Source organism: Chenopodium quinoa, unplaced genomic scaffold (assembly GCF_001683475.1).
Source record: "Chenopodium quinoa cultivar QQ74 unplaced genomic scaffold, ASM168347v1, whole genome shotgun sequence".
NCBI classification, from domain to species: domain Eukaryota; kingdom Viridiplantae; phylum Streptophyta; class Magnoliopsida; order Caryophyllales; family Amaranthaceae; genus Chenopodium; species Chenopodium quinoa.
In genome coordinates this window covers 2,683,655-2,707,281 of record NW_018744718.1, presented here as the reverse complement: position 1 = coordinate 2,707,281, position 23,627 = coordinate 2,683,655, and the positions used below count along the sequence as shown (strand labels likewise).

Genomic DNA, 23,627 nt, shown 5'->3' with positions numbered 1-23,627 from the left:
TTTAGACGGCGGGTCGGTTCAGTTCGGTTTTGATTAGTCACAGGTCGGTTCGGTTTCGGTTTATTTTTGTACGATTTAAATTCGGTTCGGGTCATAAACGGTTCGGTTTATAAACAATTCGGGTCATAATCAGATCGGTTAGAAACGGGTTGCTTCAGGGGCGGATTTACTCGGGTCAATGCCGGTTCGGTTTTTAAACGGTTCGGTTAATAATCGGGTCGGTTTGAAACAGGTCGGTTCAGGGGCGGGTTTACCCGGGTCAATGCCCGTTCGGTTTATAAACGGTTCGGGTCATGATCTGACCGGTTAGAAACGGATCGGTTCAGGGGCGGTTTTACCGGGTCAACGTCGGTCCGGGTTCATATCGGTTCGGGTCATGAACGGATTATTTTAAAATGGGTCGGTTCAGGGGCGGGTTTACCCGGGTTAATGCTAGTTCGATTCATATCGGTTCGGTTTATACTCGGTTTGGTGCTAAAATCGTTCGGGTTAGTTTGGTAATCGGTTAAATTGGATCGGGTTGAAATCGAGTTCTAAAAAGTGGTTTTGACCAGTTAGCGCGTTTTGTTTTATATCAAGTTGGGACTAGTATTTCCATTTCATTAGCGGGTCGGCATAGGTTGGTGAAAAAAATAATGGATCGAGTAGAAATTGGGTTTTAAGAGATTTTTGACCGGTTAGCTATTTTCGTTTTATATAAAGTTGGGACTTCGTCACTTTATTTTCAGACATCGGATTATATACAATTACACAAATCTTCATTTATTCAATTATTCTATATCATGTTAATATGTTATGTTTCAAGTTTGGTTATACTCTTGTTGTTGTTTATTCGATATTATCATATTAGTCTATTACAAATTTATAATGTATTAATGTATTATTGTTTCATTATTAAATATATATTATTAGGTTATCAGCTTCTTGTTGGATTGTTTTAGATATCGTGTCATGACCATGTTTTGATGAGTTGCTAATTTGAATACGATAAATCGATTCAGATATCAGATTATATAGAATTACAGAAATTCTCATTCATTCTATATCATGTTAATGTGTTATGTTTCAAATTTGGTTATAGTCTTGTTGTTGTTTATTAAATATTAGTCTATTACAAATTTATAAGGTATTAATGTATTATTGTTTCATTATCAAATATTATCAGGCTATCAGCTTCTTGTTTTAAAGATCGCGTCATAACCATGATTTGATGAATTGGTACTTTGAATACGATAAATCGATAATTGATATTGTAATAAACTAATAATTTAATGTTACGGAACTATATTTGGATGTTTAATTAAAATCACGATTATTCAATTTCCCATTAGTCTAATAAAGTAATAATTGACAATTGTTTGTAACTATTCCATAATTTTGGTGTTAAAGTTATATTGCTGAATTACTTTGTTGTCTTACCCTCTCTAATCACCTTTTAAGATTACGTGCCTACAAGGCTGCAACATATATATGTTGCAACTTGCAAGTTAAAGAAAACGGGTGGGGAAGTAGAAGTATTCAATTAGATCGATCATCAACTGTTTTAAGTTTTAATAATCAGATACATTTATCGATTATCTATACATACCAATGATAGTATGATACCAATCGTACCATACATTATTATTTATTACATATACTGATATACATATAACTAATATACATTAAATATGTCATATTGAATCAATTCCAATTTCCAAACATTTGTGTTTCTTACAATTTATAAGTTACATAAAGTTAAGAGTACAGTAGTGTTTTTATTAGTACGTAGCTATGAATAAAAAAAACATATTATCCAAATCCATTATCCCATGATTCGTGTCACCGTCTTATATTAAATATCAGCCATTGATTTGCATGTCATCTAACGACCTATCATCGCACACATTCCAATTCACGATCCGTGTGTTTTCTTTTCCACCAATCAGATCACTCTTACCATCGTCTCTTTAGTACTCTTTTTGATTTCTCTCTCGTTTTCTTAATCCTCTTCTGTAATATTATCAATTTTTTGAAGCCATGGCTGCTAATATGCTCACTGCTCTCTCGTTTTCTCTCTTATCTCCTCTTCCTTCTTCCTTTATTCTTCTTCCTTCTTCTCCCTTCTTCCGTCTATGTTCTCCTTTCTTCCATCTCGTTTCTCCGTCTCCGTCCACCGGCACCACGCACGACGGTTTTTATGGTCAAATTCGACCACGAAACTCTAGATCTAGTTGTTTCATGATCGAATTTGGCCTTTTCAAACCAAATTTGAGGCCAAATTCAGGATTAATATATAAGGTGTTTTCGTTCTTCTTTTTTTTATTTTCTGTTTTTCTTTTTAATTTTTTTTCAAGTTGTGGGCAACGGAGGGGGCCGAGTTAGGGTGGGTGCGGCGGCGGTTAGACTGGGTTCGGGTGGGTGGGGAGGGAGGATTTTTCGAGGGAGGGAGGGAGTTTTATGGTGGGTGAGCAATTAGAGTGAGTTGGGGGGTTTCGAGGATGTTGGGTTTCGTGGGGGTGGGGTTAAGGTGGGTTTGGGTTTTTTTTTCGATTTTTTTGTATGGGGTGGGGTGGGGTGTGTTACGGTGACGGTGGTGGGTGTGGTTGGGGTTGGGTCTGGTTTTTTTTTTTTTTTTACAGTGACGGTGGTGGGTGGGGTGGGGTGGGGTGGAGTACGTTACGGTGATGGTGGTAGGTGGGGTGGGGTATGGGTCTGGGTTTTTATTATTTACGGTGACGGTGGTGGATGGGGTGGGGTAAGGTTTGGGTCTGGGTTTTTTTATTTACGGTGGGTGGTGGGGTGGGGTGGGGTGGGTTACGGTAATTATGGTGGGTGCGGGGGTGGTGTTAGGGTGGGTCTGGGTTGACGTTGGTGGGGTGGGGGTGGGTTACGGTAACGGTGGTGGGGTGGGGGTGGGTTACGGTAATGGTGGTGGGTGGGGGGTAGTGTTAGGGTGGGTCTGGGGTGACGGCGGGGGTGGTGTTAGGGTGGGTTACGGTGGTGGGTGGGTGGAGGGTGGTTGGATTGGGTGGGTGGCCAAATTTTTTCATTTTTTTATTTAATTTATAACTCCTAATTTAGTTATACAAGAATATAATTTTAATTTTATAATAGGAAAAAAATTTACAAATTTAAATCAATAATTATATGTAAAAAAAATTGTACTGTTAAAAATATATTTCGTGGAATTCTAACAAATTGTTAAAGGCTGTAAATAGTTCAATTTGAATGGAACGGGTTGTAAACGGTTCGGTTTAAATAGTTTGTAATCGGATCGGTTTAAACGGGTTGCGGTTTGAAAATAGTTCGGTTTAAACGGTTTAATGGGTTATAACAGTTCGGTTTAAACGGTTAGCGGGTTGTAAATGGTTCGATTTAAACGGTTTTTTCCTACGGTTTAAACGGTTTCGGTTTATAAACGGTTCGGTTTAATTAGTTAGCAGGTTAACATTAATCGGTTCAAACGGTTTCGGTTTATAAACGGTTTGGTTTGTTATTGGTTTACGGTTCGTAACGGGTTAACATTAATTGGTTCGGTTCGATTTCGGTTTGACATTATACGGTTCAGTTCGGTTTTCGGTTTAAAATTAGCGGGTTATAAACGGTTCGGTCCGTGATGGTTCGGTTCGGTAACGGACGGTTTTACGGTTCGGTTTGAAAAGTCCCACCCCTATTTTTCACTATTGTAGTGGTAAGTGCTAAGTAACACTAGCAGTAGTTTTACCCTAAAAATTTTGTATTGTTCGAATTGCTAATGATATCGCTAAAGTCATTAGCAATTTTATCCGACTTTTATCATAAATGGTGTAAGTTTTAGTATATTTATTTACAACTTTGTCGGTTAAAAATGAGTGTGCCAAGGTTATGAGTTACAAAATGTGTTGCTCAGATGGCATTGTTGTAATTCTTCAATCTTTTGTGTTTTTTTAGAAAGCGTCTTTTAGTTTTTCTTGGATAAACATCATGTCTTCTTCCTTCATTCTTTCTTCCTTCTTCCTCCTCCATATCCCAACAACAATAGCGGATACAACCCATTAGCACATCAAATACCAAACTCAACACCATAATATACCTCAAACCCAATACCAGTTACCACCATTTTAACGGCGAAATAACAAAAACCCTAAGAAAAATGACAAATTTGAGGATATGGTTAACCCGAAAAAAAGGTATTTATCATTTGCTTGTGAGTTTTCCATCAATCCATCTTCCATTGATTTCAAGTTCCATTGTTGCAGAAGTGAAGATTCCTCAACTTCCATTGTTTAAAAGACAACATGATATACCGTGGAATAATTGTCCACCGATTTGCACTAACGCTTTTCCTCTCAACGAAACCGCCCTCTACTTCACTACTTGTGGCTACCTAAAAGTGAAATCCAAATCCATAATTCAACGTATTGGCATTTCCTAAGACGTTAACTCCCCCAATCTCCGGCTTCTTAAATTTGAGTAGCCCCACAGCCAGAGATTCTTGTCGAAATAGTTGCCAAGGTAGTGCAACTCAAACTTTTTAAGTTTTTGGGGTAGTTTTTCACAAAAAATAAAATTAAATGGTAATTCTTCTCAAAACGCGTCATTTAAATAGTGTTCCCTCCGTTTTTAAATACTTGCTCAATTTCTATTTTTGCACTATTCATTTGTCCTAATTTGACTAATGTTTGTGATTTATACATAGTAAAAAATATAGTCGTGTGGGTACTTGTTGAAATCATCTCAATGAATAGATTATTATTAGTGAGCAAAGATTAGCATCGGTATACGTGTCCAACAGAAATGGAGCAAGTATTTGGGAGTATTTTTTTTTGCAAAATATCCAATTGTTAAATTTAACTCACTGCGGGAAGATTCTGTTAAGAAAACAGAGGGAATAAGTTTTATTGAAACAGTTAGAATTAGAACTACACTACTTACACAAAAACATTGACGGGGCTGTCTCGTCGCCGACGAACATCGCCGGCCAATTTTGGGTGATGCAAGGCAGCTTCCGACGATCTTCCAACATTGGTAATCTTCTTCTTCATCTTGATTTTACTTCAATTTAGCTAATTCGAAATTGCATATCAACTTTTTTTCAATTTACTACTGTAAAACTGATTTAACTTAGAAATTAGGGTTCTTATTCTTTAAACCAAGAATTTATTTGCTTACACAATCAAATTCCAGTTTTCATTTCACTGAGCATTATGTTTTTCGAATCAAGTGGTTTAATTTTGTTGCTATATATTAAAACCCTAAAAACCCTAAACAAATTACTAACTATTTTTTTTTATAACATTGTTGCTTGTCTTGCATTAGGTTCAAGTTGTGAATTTAATGCTCGTAATTGGTCTAGTGAAACGACATTTTACGATTCTGGGTATTGACATTGTGACTTATTGGTTATTGGATTAATCTGATATTGTTTGTGTAATCATCATTATGGTTGGTTTATGAAGTTCTTGATCGAGTTTAGTGATGATGGAGATATTCATGTATGTTATACAGAACCGAGGATTATTGGCTGTTGTTTGTGTCGTTCGAATGCCATTGAATTTTTACCACAATATGGCATTACTGGGTTTAGTTTCCTTGATTAATATGTTGGCATGGTATCAGCAGAATTATGACGTGGTTAAGAATTGACGGGTTGAGGTGCTTTACTATTGGAAAGTATTGATTTTGGTGAATGCAGGGGTTAAAGGGGATATATGAAGTAGAGCAGCCACTGGTGGTTAGACTGGTGTGATTTTCTCTTTTTGGTTTACTTTATTTCCTCCGTAAAGTGAGATCTTTGTGATGGAGAAGATACTCAAATCCTATAATCAAACTCAGAATTTTTAAATTAAAATGAAGGATTTTCTCTCCACTGCTGTTTGGTTTGAACGAAGTTCTGCAGCAGCTATCCTGTTTCAAGATTCTCGTTTTAAAATCCTTTCGATATTGTTGTTTTTATAAACGTTTTGTTAAGGTTGACAATTGTGATGAGTTCCCTGGACATGTTGATTCCCAAGATCTTCAGATGGACTGATGGAATATGTTATTTGCCTGCTAGTTCATCCTGGGCCTTTGAGGACCCAAGAGTATATATCATCATTCAAACATGCTCTATCAACAAACCTACTGGAAGTAGTAACTCTATTGTAGTGCTAGACTATTTCTCTGAGAGGACGCGTTGACATCAGTACAATGCTTACAAGATGACCAGCAGCCACGCCTTTTGATGGTATTGGGAGACTTTAAAGTTTCGATTTCAAATGGTTGGTAACAACTTTGTTTAAGACTACTGAGCTGGCTTGGTGAATGTGGGCTGTCAATAGCTGCTTTATTGGTGGCTCCCTGATAAGTTAATGAAATTTTCATGTTGAGAAGCAATGGTATCCTGTAGGTGCTTGGTCTTGGTTGAGTTTAAAACTGAATAAGCGACAAGGGTATACACCAGTGCTTGTAATTTTGAGAAAGTTTAGCATCAATGACAAGAAGAATTGACCTTGCAATCCTCTCATGATTGTCATGCTTACCTGCGTCATTGGTGCAGGTAATCTCAGTCCCGTGGAGAATTATTCTATTTCTCAGCTCTCTACTGTATTGACTTTAATGTCAGAATTTATAATTACTTGTATGAATCTTGCAATACTTTCGTATTTTCCTTTTTTGGTTTGGTTCAAATTTTGTTAGGAAATAACACTTGATGTGAAAATTGCAGTATTCGTTGCAAACTTGTTGACACCTTTTCTATGTTAACCCTTACAACAATTTAATCATTATTTATAGATTTGCCTGTTTATTATGAAAATAGCTAAACTCTCATGCTAGGTAGTGCTTAGTAGCCTGTTTTGTTTTCTCTGACTTGTTATTATTAATGTCTTAGCTCATACTCTTCACAGACAGATCACATTTCTTGACAGGATTTTCTGATAATAGGAATCTTTTTGTTACTGAACAATCGTCGTCTTTTATGTTTTTATGCTGCTTCAATGCAGTGTTATTGTGATGAAGAAAGAACCTATTTAGACTAATTACACTAATTAGGATGCTTAATTAAATCTTTAACTTTGTCAGAAATTTCTGTGCTGGAATTCTCACTTTTTTTTTGGAAGATCAAACTTAATATCACTGGTGTTAGTCAATATTATAGTAGGATTGTGATTAGACAAATTTGGTGCAAAATAGTGTGCCATTTGAAATTTTCATACATTTTGTTGCTCTACATAGAAACATGTCAAACTATGGTGAGTTGGTGAATGTTTTATGTGTTGACGTGTCCCTTCTGGGAATGTGAATGGATTAAGTGATTAACAAACGACTATTAGTTTTGGACAATAGAAATTAAGTTTACTTTAGAGATATAAGTATGAGACTCTGTAATCTGACATCCTACAATATGATGGTTGGTTTCTACTATAATTTGCCTCCAAGCGGTCTAGCAATCCAGACTGTAAGTCCTTAACTCAAAAACTTGTTCGCATATTTGCATATTACCTATATTTGAATCTCCCATGCTGATGGTCAGTGGATGCTCATGCTTGCTCACATGAGCTTTGGCTATTCTGATTTGTGCCTTGACTGATCATTTATAATTTAAGTTTCTGAATCATCAGGATTATTACTGGACACTCAATATCTATAGCTTCTATTATTTCTCCTCCTAGACAAAATTTTTTAAATGTTTGACTTATTTTCTCGTAGTACCCTTACACCTCTTCTGTTTTTTAGGTATGTACTCCCCAAAGATATATAGTGAATAGCCTATGTGTTAGTCTTGAGCACTTAGGATTTTAGGAGTAAGAATTGTGACATCTTGAGATAAAAACAGGTGGTTGAATTATGCTCTTCATTCAGTAGTTGTGGGGAAAATACGCAATATATTGCAACTTCATTTGTTTTGTGCATCTATTTTCTTCTTTGACTTTCAAATGTATCGAATTTCTCTGAACATACATGTTTAATATCAAAATCCATGTTACCCAGGCCTAATATGATGTTGTGGCCTATAAAGAGTGTGAAAGGAGCCTTTGAGTTTAGGCCTCTAACTACATTTTACTAGAGTAGATAAAGAGGAAGTTAGCTGGAACCAGTGTGGCCTGGAACTGATCGCTATTATGGAATGTAGAGCACTAGCTAGGTCAAGTAACTAAGCAAATCAACTACTACTAAATTCTTTAAGAAAATCAAATTTTGCTGCCTAGTGGCCCTAGTCTGATTTGTATCAGTCCTGAATCTACTGATCCACAATTCAGATCAATGAATCAAGTTCAGAATTGCGGATAAGCAAATTTGGCAACCCCTAGGATTGTCCTGGGATTTTAGTTACACCAAGCTAGATAGACAGCAAGCGGCCTCATGACAGTCACCAAAGCAAAAAAAGAAAGACAAGGAATCACTTGGGGCTAAGGCACCTTCAAAAATAAGTTGGTAGTTTAGTCACCTCCATGCCTACATTGCTCCTTCAAGGCTTGAATCACAATCTGTGCATCACCCTCCACTTCAACCTTTCTCCAGTCCATGAGTGATCTTTAGCCAAAGTTTCACCCAACTTAGATCTAATTATGAAAAACAAATTTGTTATCTGATTTTACAATATAGTTCAATAGGAATTATTTTTATTTGATTTTATACTGGGAACTGAGAACTGAGAACATAAATCTTTGAACTCTTAATATTTTCTAAAAAAGAAAAGGTCACTGATAAGCTCATAGAAATATTTTCACTGTGCAAATGTTGGTACCAGCTTTCAGAAATTGGTAGTTCATCAATTTGATCTATGCATTTCCACTTTTCCAAAACCCCAATATTAGCTTTTTAAAACTGAAAATTTAGTTTCACTTATTGCTGGTTTTAATTGCTTAATACGGAATATTAGTTTCTCTGCCTTCTGAAGCTAACTAAAACAATATGCAACTTTGTTCAAGCAGTTACATGTTTCAGTAATATAAGCTTTAGTTGGCAGTATTAGTCGAAATGGCAAAACTTTTTTTGCCTCCTTTTTTTTTTTTTTTTTTTTTTTGGTGTTTTTGTGTTGAATTTTGCTAATTGATACCTTTCATTACCATGTACAGATATTAGGTTCTTGGCTAAAATTACAACATATTCAATGTGCCAGAGTGCCAGACAGAGCTTAATTTTTTAATTCCCGTGCTTGTAAAAGGTTTGTCTTGTTCATAATTTTAATTGAACTTAATATTTCTACTACTACTTTTTCACATGCACCAACACAAGGGCACAATGAATAGGATTCTCATTCATGCTTAAACAGGCAATTTTTTACCGTCTGTTCAAATTACCTTTGCTGCATTTGTTTTTCACAAAAGATGGCTTTTGAGATGCCACGTTTGTTTTTCACCCAGAGATGGCTTGTGAGAGAAACGTAACTAATGGCTGGGCCACTAGGCTCTCCACTGTCGGGCTGTGATTCAAGTTCTGACCATTTGAACATTAAATTGTCTTTGGTTTCCATACGTGTAAAGATATGCATCTCATCCGTTCTATCCTATTGCTCTGATAAAATCCTTAAATTCTAGAACTATTGCTCATAATCCTGAGAAAATGTAGTGAATAGTGAAGGAAATTGCATGTGTTTTCTGTTGTGCAAGATGTCCTTTTGCAGCATTTGGTATATTCATTTCGTGCTTAATATCATGACTAGCACTAATGCTTGCAATCAGAAAATGGCATTTGATTATGGTTGCATACAAAATATGGGCCTTCAGCAACTGGTATCTTTAGGCCCACCCTCCAATGTTTCCTAGCTGCTGGATGCTATAAATTGAAGCTTCAGCACTGTATCTGACCCACTATAATATTCAGTGTTCTGTAGTGTACTTACTGCATTTTACATGTTTGTATTCAATTTATTGCTTAGTGAGATTACTGAGATACACTTTACATGTTTATATAGTAATAATTACTTTGTAATCTAATAAGTTCTGGTATTGGGATTGGGTTATAATTAGGAGTTATTCATTGGAATATTGACTGAATTGGACTGTTAGTTGGGACTGGTAGATGATCTTTGCCTACTTGATCTTTATTAATTATGAGCATCGTGAAAACTAAAAAGCATGATCACTGCTGTGGAAACTCATATTCCCACAATGGAAAGATAAAGTAAAAATTTGGATTTGGTAAAAGATTGAAGGGCATTTCGTGTCCGAAACTATTGCTTGTTTTGCTACGCTTTCTGTGGAACACGGAATTTGCACTTTGAGCTTAATCTTAATAGATGTTGATTGTGATCAAAATTGTCACCTTAATTAGCTTACTTAACCGTAGTACAAGCATCAATACTTTCTTGAACCATTGTTTCTTTCACTGTCTTACGTTTTCCCCTTTTCTGGTGTCATGCTCTCAATGTTTATGTTTACATTCACCCTTTCTGAATTACATTAACATAACAACTTTTTTCCTTTCTTTGTCTCTGCTTGTTGCTCACAGTATTGTGTAATTTGTGTTGATGTTTGATTGGTATCATTGCATGTACAAACTTGATGAGTAGATTCGGAGTTAAAGAAATTGTGTTCTGATGAGACCTCTTTTAGGTACCTGTTGTGCTGCATATACTTGACTTAAGGCTTCTTATCAATATTTCCTTTGTATCCTTACCTGTCTTTAGCTAACATTCATATTGCTTTTTCACCATGTAGATATATAACTCTTTTTGAAACCTTATATTTTTCTTGTTAGGTTGGGGACTGTATCAAACTTATAGGTTTTTATGTTATTAATGTCGAGAGAAAGGGACTAAACATGTTCGAGTTTATAATTGGCTATGGAAGGGAAGTGGTGGGTTTGTGATTTTCTTCCTAATCATTTTAACATTAGGATATGTTTTCTTGATAGGGAAAGGAAAGTTTATACGTCTATTTCCATTCCTTTCCCTCTCCCCATATCTGTTTACTCACTGTTAGTCTAGGATTATGGAGAATACCACGGAAATCGTTCTGGCTGTGGCGAACGGATACGCAATGCCATTAATTAGTATTAATGTTATTAAGACCTTAATAACGTGTCGTAATGATCTAATGGACGAATGAAGTTTTGGTCCAGAACCATCCAATAATTATTCAAGGAATAGGGTTTTTTTGGAGCAGAGAGGAGGGTTGTTACTACTCCGTATTTGTTTCAATTAATATGAAGGGACAAATATAGGTTGAAGAATTTATTTCCTCTGAAACTTGAGCTATTGTGGCCTGTGATTGCATTCATGAATGAGTGACATATACATGTACGGACAATCATCAAAGCCATTGTTCCTATAAGCCCTTTTTCTTTTGTTAAATTCTGGTCACATTGTTTGTCTTTTATTTGCAGGGTCCCTAAATATCTCTTGCACATTTATTCCACATTCATAATCATCATTTTCATCATCTAAAGGCATATAATTAAGTTTGGTACGTGGGTAGTTTTTCATCTGCTTGTCCAAAACAACCATCATATCTTATTTTCAAGACATCAACTAATGACTGTTTGTTGAACCTCAATAACAAAGTTAGATTGTTTCTTGAAAGGAAAAGGAACTCAGGAAGTTTATTAAATATATGATCTTGCCAGTATCTTCATTAATTGCTTATAAGAATTACCGTCACGGCACTCATAATTAGTCCCAATTATTGTCATTAATTTTTTATTTTTGCTGGCTTCACTTATTGTCAAAACTGTGAGATCACCCCGGTAATCTTGAACTATAACAACTTTTGCAGGTAATATTTGCTAGGTTTGGGATGTCATGCATAGTCGCGGTAAGATCAAAAACCTTGAATATGTCCATGTTACCACTTTTGCAGGTAATGTTGCTAGGTTTGGGGCTGTCGTACACAGCTGCGCTAAGATCAATTACCTTTACAATACGACGGCAGTCGGTTGATGCCTGTTGCCATATTAATAATGCTTATTAGTTATTACAAATTGATATCTGGAGCATATGCTAATTGACCTTTTGTAATGTTTGGTACATTATGTTTCAAATTTGTTAGGTTTATCATTATGTGGAAGACTAAGGAGGAAGATGGTGAAAGGCTGAAAGCAAACAGAGACAGTTGGAAAGGAAGAGAGAGAAAGAAATAAAAATGTGCACCAACTTACTTCTTTTTCCATTAGATTAACATAAATCATATATGGCGGTTGTTACACTGATCATATTTTTGTATTCTTTGATAATTACTATAGTTTTTGTATTTAATCAGATATTGATGATTTAATGTGATGGAGCTTTCGTTAGTTTATGTAATGTACTACTGAGTTCTGTGTACAATAAAATATTGAAGGCGTGGGTCATACTCATTTGTCTGCCTTATTTCTAGTTTTTCTTCATTTCATAAATTTACAACCACCTATTATTATTTCTCATTCTCCTCGTGTGTTTTGTTTTTTTTTTTATATTATGAATTTGATGTCTTTATCCTCAAAATAAAATTGTATGATGCCTAATATGTTAACGTGGATGACTTTGGACAGGTCGAGTTTAGGGTTTGGACTACTTATATCTTAAGTTCTTATTGAATTACCGTCATTATTTGAAATAAGTTATTGTTTACTCACATTACTTGTTCAAATTACATTACATCATCACTAGCTAGTTCTAATTGCATACATTATTGTAATAGAACATGTAATTAATATGACACGGATGGCTTTGATTAGGTAGACTTTAGGGTATGGATTACTTATATCTTTACTAATTGTAAAATTATTATCATTATTTGAAATAAGTTATTGCATACTCACATTACTAGTTCAAATTACCAATTGGTTGTTGGTGTAGTGGTGATTGAGACTACACTTGGTAGGGAGGACTCGTGTTCGATCCCTCGCAACAACAATCGGAAGGGGAGTGGAACCTAACCACTCAAAACTGATTCCCGAATTCAGATTAGCCCAAAGGGTGAACCGGGTGGAACACCAAAAAAAACATTGCTAGTTCAAGTTACATTACTGAAATAAGACGTGTAATTAAAATGTGATGGAAGGATGGAATCCGATAATAATTTTCCATTAAGTTGGATAGAATAAGACATTTTTGATGTGTATCCTAAAATTTGCAATATATAACAAGATTCTAAGAGGAAAAAGAGGTGGGGTGAGGAGATGAGAGGGAAAGATCAAATGTATGACACGATGTTTAGTCATTATGATGGTAGACAATCCTTAAGAAAAGCATCTCTTACCCTCCAAAACAATAAGAAAAAAGAAAAGCATTTTCTACTCAAATAAATATTAGTACTAAACTACAACGAGTAGTTATTTTGTTGAAAATTGGTTAAATTGGGTACAACGTTACTCAATGAACTATAGACCTATAATGTTTGTGTACTATGTTGTCCGTGTAAACCTTTAAGAAGTAAGCTCTATACTCTTCATAAGTTGAAAATAAATTTGAGAACTTAATTAGAGGAGGTATATATATCGGAGTAGTTAAATTTATTCACATTTGAGTGATGAGTCGTCACTCATTGCTGGATCATAATTGTTACCAATGATTCTCTTCACTTCGGCCCTGTTCTCTTCAACTTAATTTTAGTTTAGTTCAGTTCAGCTCCAATCAGTTCAATTTAGTTCAGCTTCTAATTTTCTTCTCTCATAAACAATTCATTTCAGCTCTATTCAATTCAACTCAGCTCCAATCAATTCAGTTCAATTCAGTTCAGTAAATCAGAACAGGTCATTCATCTCATATTGCTTGCGACACTAGCTTTTGTATAATTAACATGGAATACTACACTTAATCAAATATTCTAAATTAAATTATTTCAAACCTAAAATATTATTTCAACTCTTTAATAATTATCTTTAAATGGAATATTAGATTTTTTTCAAAAGTAATAATAATACACGCATCATTAATTTGATACTCCATTTTTAAATATTTTCAACACATTTAATCATCCCAACTACTCTGTTTTTTTTTCTTCTTCTTCTTCTCAATTTTAGTTTTAATAATTTTTCTCTTATTATTTCATTTCTCTTATAAACATTGAAATTCGTTTATTCTATGTACACCAGTTGTCTAGACAAATTAATTGTGGAAAAAAAAATTATTACTATTTATATCATGCATTACATGGGCACTAATCTAGTGATAAATAAATCAATGACCTAAGTTGCACGTAAACTTTGTAAACTCTTGATTTAATGAGGTAACAAGTAATGTTAATTAATGCTTACATGTTAGAACAAGTATACTAGTAAAGTTAGCAATAAATCTACACCAAAACTTTATTTGTTGCCCTATCTTTTTCCTTTTACATACAAAGGTCAATAACGATTCCTTTTACTTGTGTGACGACAAGTAAAAAAGGTTTAAAGATTTGTACAACTAGTATGAACTATGAATTGAAGTATCTCAGTTTCATTTCTTTAGATTTACTAAAATAGACGTCATATGCACATTTCATCACTTGGATACTTTATACGAAAACACCAATTTAGTGAAAGTAGTTCATGTATTTTTGGTCGCTCACTTTTTTCATCTTTTCTTGTTTGTAATCTTTGCTCTTTCTTTCATGGTCTTTCTGGTCGTTTTCTACTTTTCCACCTAGTCCCTTTTGCACAAGTCAAAGGATTGTAATACAAGACAACTAGAGATAAGTTTGTACTTCGTAGCTAATTAACTAATTGATCGTGATATAAGTTAATTAATCAATTAAGATTTAAGAGCACTATCAATAAGTCTATCTTCGGAAATTAATTATGAAACCGTGTTTTAATTTTCCTATCCAATAAACACACCACATATTCGGTAAATGATTAACTAGATATGTTTAGTCCACGGTGTTACTTTAGTTTCTTTGTTTCTACGTAATTTTAAGTCTGATTGAGCCATAAGAACAATGCAAATTACCTGGGAATAGGAGGATTTGAACCTACCATCTATATTGTACACTATACAAATTGTCAATTCTATCCACTAGGCCAAAATCTCATTTGGTATTTCTTTGTCTTACTTTGCTTAACGAATTAAATGTAAAAGAGACATGTTGCATAGCATGAGTGGGAAAAGGAATGAACGAAGACTAGTGATCAACAAGAAGATCAATCAATTAAAATGAATTTCCCACTTTCGACATGGTTGTTATGCTCATATGCCATGTGATCATTACTTCATTACAGCTTATTATCTACCATTCATAACAACCAAATTGATAGTCTGAACTAGTTCTAACTATTACTAGTATTATGGAAATATTCTTTCTAGCATTTTATTGGTAATTTGTACTAGTAATTCATATCTCTAAGTAGTATCTCTAACATGTAAACATCTTCATGTTCCTAATTCTAGTAAATTTGTTCATTCAATAAAATAAAAAATTTCATAATTCTTTGAAGGGTTGAAAATAATTATATAATTGATCATGTTTGGACTTAACTTCCTTCTTCCTAAAATTTAAATATTTTTTATATAATGATTATATTATTTTCAGTATACCGAAAGTTAGGAAATTATTCCCTTAAGATTAAGATTAAAACCTAATTTATCAAAAAAATAAATTTACTACAAGAAGAAAATACTATCTATAAAAAAGGATTGATATCCTGATTTTTTTTTTAACTTTTTTTTTTAAATAGTGACCTAAAGAGGCAGCATATATAGTATCCTTACCAACATTTTTTAAAATCCACCGGAAGGGTGGCATCCGTGGTTACAACCTCACCGCACCTAGGTGGTTGCATTCGCGTCAAAGCTTACATATACCTAATCAAAATACTTAATAGGATGTCGCCCTAGCCGTGGAGTTTTAAAAATTAGACCACACACTCCTAATCAAACTTATTGTCTTAAGTAAATTATTATTGGCACACACATAGTTCAAACTATTTTAATATAATATAGGAACAAATAATAATTAACCTACAAAGCTATATTATAAATGTTTATCTTATTGTACAAGATATATAACCATAGCATATTTGACTGCTATATGTTGCTTCTATTCTGTGATTGGTCTAATTCTCTGGTCCTTAAAGTGATTTATTGCTAATACAACAATTGGATCTAGACCTAATTTTTCATGCATGTATTTCGTGGGCTTATTACAACCATTTCTATTGGTTTGTTGTTTATATAAGCTGTGGTTCATAATTTTTGGTACTTGAGAAAAAACAACTAATTAAATTTTCGAGGGACCAACTTAATAAAAAAAATAGCAAGAATTTATGTAATTGAAAATAATACTCTGTATATACAGAGTACTACGGTAATTTCTTTTTGGTAAGGAGAAGGGTCATATTGGACCGGAATCTCTCACAAGTCCTCTCAGCGTGGGTTAGCGGCGTAGGCACTTTGGGAGTGGATGGGGGGAAGGGTAAGGGAATTCCTACCCCAAATGGCCCAAAGTGCCTCTAGTGAGGTTTGATCCCAGATGCAAACCTTATTACTACATCAAACCATGCTTAGTAACTACGATAATATATACTTGTGTTGAGCATATGGCTTGCTTATAATAGTAGCATAATTAGGTAGGTTGGATTAAGATTTAACATACACTTGCTCCATTTTTTTTATTAATGTTTTTGTTAAGAATCTTACTACTATATTCACAAATTTATTAAATCATCTATATTGTTTCTAAAATATAAGAAAAATTATAGTCACGCATGATAGTATTCATCTTATTAATAATTTTTTTTTGAACAACGTGCGTGTTCGGCAGTAGCTTTTAGGTATTTTTTAATGGTTTTGACCAAAATATGAGCGTTTGGCAATGTAGTGGTACAAGTAGTGTTTAATGATAGAGCTGAGGTAGCTTTTATCAAAAGTTAGAACCATTACCTTTTGAAGATTAGAGGTCATAGATGTTGAGAATATAATCTATAGTTTTAGGAAAATAATATTGAGTTACATATATACCCAACTAGTCAACCATTACTTTACCAAACACTCATACTTTAATTAGGAAAATAATATTGAGTTACATACATATGTACGCTCAATGTTAACCGTTTATAACTCTTACTCTTTTTTTTTTGGTGAGAACTTTATAACCCTTACTAATCATATAGCTAATTATATAACTAATATATAAAGCTAAACTTTTAGGCAGATCACGAAATAGTGACACTTGGCATTCTAACTTTTCGCCAAGTGTCGCGCCACCTTGGATAGATTTAAATAGATTCATAAGATAAAAAATTAGTTAGAAATTCTTTTTTCAATCAAACTAGGATAGAATTTTAGAATAAGATGGTTAGTTTAGAGTTTTATTTTCGATAAAATACCAAATACTCCGTAATAAACTTATAATTAGGCCACAAGACAACATCGTATAGCATTTTAACTTTTCGCCAAGTGTCGTACCACGTTGGATAAGTATGGATAGACTTTGTAGAAGAAAAAAAAGTTAATTTAGAATTCTATCTTCAATCAATTAAATTGAATTATAATATAATTTTATCTTAAAATTCCATAAACAACCCGAGTATCGCACGGGGCACAAAACTAGTATATATATATAAAGCTAAACTTTAGCCAAGCTACGAGACATTGACACTTGGCATTCTAATTTTTCGCCAAGCTAAGTGACGCGCCACGTTAGATAGGTTTAGACAGACTCCGTATAATAAAAAAAGTTAGTTTAGAATTTTATTTTCAATCAAATTTGTATAAAATTTTAGGATAAAATTGTTAATTTAGAGTTTTGTTTTCGATAAAATACCAATATTTCATATGTACAAATTGAAATATAATTTTTCAAAAAATAATAGATCATAACTCCCAATAATTATTATATAAATTTATTTTTTATATGATAATATTTTTTTTAAACCAAAGAAAGTAGTTCAAAACACACAATATCTAATTTTAATATATTTTAATCGATTAAAATAATATACTTCACAATCTAATATGATTTTATTACTGTATGTAAACCTGTCAATCAGGTTTTGGTCATACGAGTCATGTTGAATAGGGTCACTTTAAGTTACGTGTCGAGAAATGTTCAACCTAGCCAACGTTAGGGTTCGGGTCAACTCCGATCCACGGGTTTAAAACAATTTGTTATGTATTTAATCGAACACTCACCAATATTATTATTAGTCATTACATGTCTATCAATTCCTAATTTATTTTACAATGATAGTATGATATATTTTAAAATTTAACATATAGATTAAATATTTATTTTAATATTCAATAAAGAATTCGGGCATGGTACGGACACAAAACTAGGATATGATTAAAGGCAATTATGTTAAAAATGAAGTGCATTGGTATAGTAAATGACACCCATCACCCATGCATATTTACAATAAGAACAACCCTTGTAAGTTGTTACATATAAGCATTAAATTTACACTTGAAAATCCTAAAAAGTTATTATAAAAATATAAACACTAATTACAGTGATTTACGCGTGTTTTTGTCATGAATTTCTAATTTTATACAATTTCCAAGAGTATATTTAATGCTTATATATAGTCCTTAGGGCTATATATAACATGGATCTTGCTAACGAGCGCCCCGGGGTGCTAGATAAGGATAAATTATATTGGTTGAAATGGTATTAAGTTAGGAATTCATGACAAAATCACGCGTTTCGGGTGTAGTTAATGTTAATTTTACTCTAATATTTACACTTTAATTCTCTTATATAATGCCCCGGGGCGCTCATTAGCTTTTGCCAGATAACATTACCCAAAATAAAATATATACTACGGATAAAATATACGGTAAAATAAAAAGAAACGGATCGAAGTAGTTTATACGAAGTACTTATGAGCTCCATCCAAGTTATACAAGTATTGATTATAATAATGTTAAATCAAATAAATTTTATGGTTAGTGATAAATTTAATGCGATTCGTCCCCTACCATTAAATAAACTTTCATAATTACAAAATTAGGTGTAAGGCTATCTCTTTAGTCAATTTACTTAAATTACCTTATTTTTTCTTAGGGTTCTATAAATTTCCTCAATTTTATTGACATTATTTTATTATTGATTAAAAATTATTTTTATTGATAAAAAAAATTATACGGAGTATTATTTAAATGTCAATTAGCTTATTTGGTTAAAGTATTAGGGGAAAATACATTAGTTCCTAAGACCTGGTAGGTTGGTATCAAATTTTGTCTTGCCCTTACAACTCTTTTTACACCAAAAAAATAAAAAACAACAATTAATTTATTAAGTACAATAGACCTTAATTTTGACTAATTTAGATCAATTTTTACTAGACGATACTTATTTTTACACATTATAATTATTTTTTAGTGAAAACTACTCCTTTTATTTCATAATAATTCAAACTATTATTCTTTTTTTGTTTATTCCAACAAACTTAGCCCCGGTTCTTTTAAGTTGTTTCGCTCTGGTATGCTCTACTATGCTAAAATCTTTATGCTCTGCTTGAAAATAATAATAATTAATATTTAATAATAACAATTTCAATAACAATTAATATTAAACTAATAATAATAATAATAATAACAACAAAGTGTGTAATAACTACACAATTTTTTTTCCCATTAATTTTTTGTAGGTTGCATGACTTTGTCTATATTAATAATAATAATAATAATAATAATAATAAAAAATAATTTAGTATCTTGTAAATTACCCATCAATTTCTTGTAAATTGATTGACTTTGTAGGTTTATTGATATTTTTATAATAATAATAATAAAAAAAAAACAACAATAATAATCCACAAAGTGTGTAATTACTGCACAATTTTTTCCCAACTTTCAACCATGAACCTCTGAATAAAATCCGATACTTAAAATTTATGCACTCTGAGAGTGAGGGGTAACTCAAGTGGTTAGAGCTCCCCTTCCGGTTCCAAGAGATCTTGGGATCGATTTTCATCACCCGCCCTTGTGGGCTTGTGGCTCTCTAAACACCAAAAAAAAATAAAAAATTATGCACTATTTTTTCCCTTAAAAAATCTTCCAAATTTAGTATTCTCCTAAACTATTCTAACCAGTTCAATACGTGGTAATTCATAATTTTTTTTATTACAATATATGGATAGGCTCGGGGAAAAAATGGGGAAAGATGAATTAAACGTCACGTGACCGGCACATGACTAGGTCAACGCCGGAAAAATTAAGTCAACTCTCACTTTCCGACCAAGGGTAGTATCGTACAACATTTAGCTTTTATAAGGTAGTTATTTACAACATTTTTTTATAAGGTAGTTTCTCGCAAAAAAATACTTTAAAAGGTAGTTTCTCATAAAATGTCCTAATAATAAAGGTATGTATGTGTATATATGATGGTTATGAAAAGCTTTGGAGCTAAATCCATTAAATACTTGAGATTCTTTGAGCCCAATTAATGACAAAAAGACACAGTGTCTCATTTTCACCATTTGTGTATTTTAAAAAAAGAAAAATCATCTTATTGGAGAATGCTTGTTTGTAGCATTAATGGACTTGAAACTTTTTTTAAGACTTTAGTTTTGACTTGATGTTTTTTTCTTTTTCTTTTGGCCCTTTTTTGTTCTGCTTTTATTTGGCGTTGTTAGCTAGCTTGGCTCGGTTAAAGCCTAAAGCTATTGATTGGCTTTTCGCCTTTTTCTTGTTAAGGTTGCCAATGCAAAACTTCAGTATCATCCGTAAAACTAGCAAGACAATATGTTATATGTACAAGAAGTTAAGGAATTTAATAATACTGGTAATATTAATATTTTTTTAATGGGTCGTAATAATAATGCAGACCGTCTTATGTGTGGCTGGTCAAACCGTGTGACCACTTATAAAATAACAAAGTAACCTCTATAATACTAAGGATCTTACTAACGAACATTCGCGGGGCATTGGATAAACAATTAAAATATTGCCTAAAATGGTATTAATTTGAAAAAGCATGACAAAATCATGCGTCGAGGTGTAATTAATGTTCATTGTAATTTAATCTTTCTACTTTTAGCTAGTTTATCCAACGTCTCCGGGGCGTTCGTTAGTTTTTGCCTAATACTAATAAGTAACCCTTGTAATTCTGATTGGGTAATCCCTATAACACCAATATAGTAACCTTTTTAACACTGGCAGAGTAATCCCTTTGACACTATCCAAGTAACCCCTATTACACTAACAAAGTAACCCCTATGATGGCTGGCCACATCGTGTAGCTAGCCACATATAATTATAATACTCACTTCGTCCTTTTTTTAGCGCATACTCCCTCCGTATTTTTATTAAAGTCTCATTTCTCATTTTTGACGATATTTAATGTTTTTGTAGATTACTTAAACCATGAGATTGGAAGTACCAAAGTACATAAAGTGCATTCAAGTGAGAGAAAAAGAAAAAAGAGAATAAGTAGTGTGCTCATAAATTAAAAAAATCAGTAAAAATTGAGGATTAAAAATATTTGGCATAAAAATCAGTAAAATTTGAGGATAATTTGGAGATTAAATTAGAAGAATGAGGTTAAAATTGTAAAGAAACCACTTACTAAAAAAGGAAAAATTTTAACAATGGGACTTTAATTTTGTTTTGCCAAAAAAGGATTAGTGGACTCTAATAATAATAATAATAATAATAATAACTTTTTTGCAAAAAAAAAATGTAACAATAAATTGTAAATTGCAACCAATTAAAGTTTGTAATCATTTGGTTATTTGTAATAAACCGAAAAATTTGTAAATTGCAACCATTTAAAGTTTGTATTTTGTAAATTGCAACAATTTAAAAATAAATTGCAAATTTCAGCCTAAAAGTACTAATAAATTGTAAATTACAACCAATTCAAATTTTTCATTGATTTGCGTGTCGAAAAATATTTCGTTAAGATTTTAAGGGTCATTTTAGCCCTCAAGAACCCAAATTGAGGTAGGAAATTGCAAAAAAAAAAAAAAAGTAACGTAAGTGCAAGATGATTGTAAATGTTGAATGTCTTTTATTCAAGGTAATAACTCCCTTATTTCATTAGAAAAAGAATGTTGGAATAAAATAAAAAGTAAAATAGATAAATACGAAAAGTGAGTAACAATCAAGAAAAATATAGGTACTCCGTAATATGAGATATTGTTATATACACCCAGGTGTACGGTACACCCAAGGGTTTTTGTTAGTTCATTTGATGATAAAAATGAGCAATAATCATCAAAAGAATAAAAAAAATACTCTTGGGTACACCGTACACCCGGGTGTATGAAACAATTTCTATCATAAATTCGTAATATTTCCTCAGTTTTTTTAGTTGACACGTTTCTTTTTATCACGTTTGCCAATGCACAACTATCATCGTTAATGTCTTTAATTACCAAAAAACAAAAATTATAAAAAATTGATATTTGAAAAAAATATCCTGCGACGAATCTAACAAGATTCCACATAATTATATTTTTCATTACCTATAAATCACAAGATACAGTCAAATAGAAATGTTTAAATAGTGTTAAAGTCAAAACACGTCAACTAAAAAAAAAGCTACTAAGAGTAGTATATTACTCTTAATAATGTTACGATTTCATCTTTGATTTTATGGTTTCCCCGAACATGATGTGTCAATTGTCAAATATTAATTCCGTAAAACAAGTGTAGTCCAAATCCATTGGTACCCCTTCATCTAAAATAATGGACACAAAACCAAGCCGACACAAGTCAACATAAACCGGAAATTGAAGTGAACTCAATAGCAATTTTTATTTTATTTTTAGGAATATGAAGGGAAGAACATAAACAGTTAAAACAAATGACTTTTATATACAAACAAACAATCAAATAATAATACAAACGTCATGAAACAGTAATACTACAGATCAAACATTTAATATTGAGCATCACCCGATCACCGGTATTAATTCTCTGTCTAATTGTTAGCATTATCCTTTTCATCTATCTATATTTTTTTTAACAAATCAATTCATTAATAAAAAGTTATACATACGCCATTTACAAATGAAATTTAAATTAACAAATACATAAAATTGAATCAAATAAGGGTTTTCTTCATAGAAACTACGATCGTTGAATAGATCTTGCACCGTGGTACATGTCTCACACACATTGCTGGAACATAAAATCTTTTTGGAGAGACGGTCTAACAATTTGTTGTAGCCGTAAAGATTTTTTCATCTGATTCACTTGAACGCGTCTAAAAAATGACAATCGTTGCGATTCCGAACAAATCTTTATCAGCGAACCAATAATAGGGCAAAAGATGATTACCTATATTTTTTTTATTAACCCTAACACACAAAAGAACCCCACAAAAAAAAAAAAAAAAACAACTGAACTAACAAAAACTAATGACCACCATAAGGAGACACTCCACCACCAGGAGATGAAAGAACATCTACACTACTCTTGTAGATTTATTGAAGCTTAAAATGCAAAATTAAAGAAAAATAAGGGGAAAGAGTCGTAAATAGTCTAATTTCCAAGGAAAATAGGACATGTTCACATTTACTTAAACTCCAATCAGTTCAATTCAGCTCCTAATTTCCCTCTCTCATAAAATATTCTGTTCAGTTCAGTTTTGTTGAGCTCCAATAAATTCAGTTCATTTCACTTCAGTTCAACTCAATTCAGTAAATGTGAATAGGCTTTTAGGCACTTTTTCACCTTAAAAGGGAAAAAAAAAATTAGAAAACCCTAGAAGAGAGGATGAGAGGAACAAAATTAATTAATAGTTTATCTAAAATTATTTAATTTAAGATGAACATATGTTATTTTTTTCGAATTTATTTTTTATCGGAATTTATTTTATTTCATTTAGTTT

General features: G+C 32.6%; 1 long non-coding RNA gene across 1 annotated transcript; it reads left to right on the top strand.

Moving 5' to 3' along the window:
• Nucleotides 1–4,837: 4,837 nt before the first annotated feature.
• LOC110703378 lies at nucleotides 4,838–12,240 on the top strand. Its single transcript, XR_002507671.1, has 4 exons — nucleotides 4,838–4,989; nucleotides 5,281–6,499; nucleotides 9,021–9,109; nucleotides 11,661–12,240. It is a non-coding gene; the product is annotated as an uncharacterized LOC110703378 (long non-coding RNA).
• The last annotated feature ends 11,387 nt before the right edge of the window (nucleotides 12,241–23,627 follow it).